Source organism: Mandrillus leucophaeus, unplaced genomic scaffold, assembly GCF_000951045.1.
Source record: "Mandrillus leucophaeus isolate KB7577 unplaced genomic scaffold, Mleu.le_1.0 Scaffold479, whole genome shotgun sequence".
Taxonomy (NCBI): domain Eukaryota; kingdom Metazoa; phylum Chordata; class Mammalia; order Primates; family Cercopithecidae; genus Mandrillus; species Mandrillus leucophaeus.
This window is the reverse complement of record NW_012105131.1, coordinates 367,450-369,455: the sequence shown is the minus strand read 5'-3', so window position 1 is coordinate 369,455 and position 2,006 is coordinate 367,450. Positions and strand designations below refer to the sequence as shown.

General features: G+C 49.6%; 1 protein-coding gene across 1 annotated transcript in view; it reads right to left on the bottom strand.

Moving 5' to 3' along the window:
- Window positions 1–2,006, bottom strand: part of CLIP2 (CAP-GLY domain containing linker protein 2) — a 108,962-nt gene that overhangs the window by 50,714 nt on the left and 56,242 nt on the right. The window lies entirely within an intron of this gene.

Genomic DNA, 2,006 nt, shown 5'->3' with positions numbered 1-2,006 from the left:
AATTTTTTTTTTTTTTTTTATAAATTAAAAGGGCATAGTCTGTTGAACCTGAGTATATTCCAACACATTTAGATGGCTGAATATAGTATTTCCTCCTGTCTCAGCCTCCAGAATAGCTGGGACTACAGGTGCCCGCCACCATGCCCAGCCAGCCTTTTTTTTTTTTTTTTTTTTTTAAAAGAGACAGGGGTCTAGCTATGTTGCCCAAGCTGGAGTGCAGCCGCACAATAATAGCTCACTGCACCCTCAAATTGCTGGGCTCAAGCAATCTTCCTGCCTCAGCCTCAAGAGCAGCTGGGACTCTATGGGCATGAACCACCACGCCCAACCGAGTTAGTGCTTTGTATTTTTATTAAGAAATTTTGTTGTTGTTGTTAACAAAATTCTTTTTGAAGAGCAGAGGCCAAAGTGAATTCTTTTTGAAGAGCAGAGGCCAAAGTGAATTTTGCATTATCCTGCCCTAGGAAGGTCCCCAGCCAGGCGGCTGGCTGGAGGCAGTGGCCAAGAAGGGTCCAGTTTAATGCTTAAAGCAGAACAGGGTGCTCCCAGACCCATCTTTCAGCAAAAAACTCTTAGAGGCTCCATTCTCCAAAAAACCACCTTGATCACGTTGATGGTCATAGATACGAAAATGAGATATTTTCAAGCTTTAAATCTATTACAAGCTTTAAACATTTTATTTCTGAAGGTATTCTTTAGTTCAATAAACCTATTTTTGTTTTGTTTTTTGGTTTTTGTGTTTTTTTTGAGATGCAGTCTCACTCTCTTGCCCAGGCTGGAGTGCAGTGATGCGATCTCGGCTCACTGCAACCTCCACCTAGCCGGTTCAAATGATTCTCCTGTTTCAGCCTCTCAAGTAGCTGGGACTACAGGTGTGCACCACCCTGCCCAGTTAATTTTTGTATTTTTAATAGAAATGGGGTTTCACCATGTTGGTCAGGCTGGTCTTGAACTCCTGACCTCAGATGACCTCAGGTGATTCACCCACTTTGGCCTCCCAAAGTGCTGGGATTACAGGTGTGAGCCACCACGCCCAGCCCTGTTTTTGTGTTTTCATCAGATTGAACCCTAGTTCAAGATGCATTTGGAGGGCTCCTGCCCATCCACGGTGACTGGGTCAGTTTGTGCGTTCAGTCTTCATGCACATGAGTGTGTACCGTACAAGCACATGGTCACTGAGCAATGGCCAGTGTGTGCAAATGGACCCTGTGTGTCTCCGGACACCTGCACACATGCAAACAACCACTTGTGCACTGAGGCCAACATGCAGAAACTGACCACTGCTCCTTCCACACTACATAGTGTTTACCGGGTGCTTTTCCAGTAATCACTTGCTGCCTGTTTTAGCTTCCTCTCAGGGGGACTGCTCGGGGGCCGGCCGGCTGTTCGGATGTGAATGCCTGCAGAGTGCTGGGTCCCAGGCGTGCATGGTAAGCCTGGAGGGGACTGCGGGGCCTGGAGCAGGGACTCAGAACCATGCCCTAGGACTCTGGAAGCCTCACCCACATGCAGAGCTGTTCCATGGCTCGGAACCCATCATAGCCCCATTCCCTGGGGACACCTCCAATCCCCCAAAAGTCCCACCACTTCCTCAGCCCCAAGTCCTTCAGCCCAGCCCCTCCTGCCCGCATGTTTCAGGCTCTCTGGGTGAGAGAATTTGGGAAGAGATTTGCAGTTCCTGACCTCTTTCCTCTCCCCAGCCTCCTCAGCTGGGGAGACAGGAGGCATGGATCAGTGGTTTCTGGGTCTGCCTCCACAGGGGAGGGACATTCCCAAGGGTCCCAACACTTTGTCGTGGCAATGCATGGCGGGGGGATTGGGGGGTCTCACAGGACGTTCTCAGCTGCTGGGGCCATGAGCTAGGGAGCCAAGTCCCAAAAAACAAAGACCACCCCCGCCCCCCCAACTCCGCCCCAATAAGCAACACTGAGCTGGGGAACATACGCACATTTCTTTTTGTTTTGTTTTGTTTTTGAGGCAGAGTCTTGCTTTGTCACCCAGGCTGG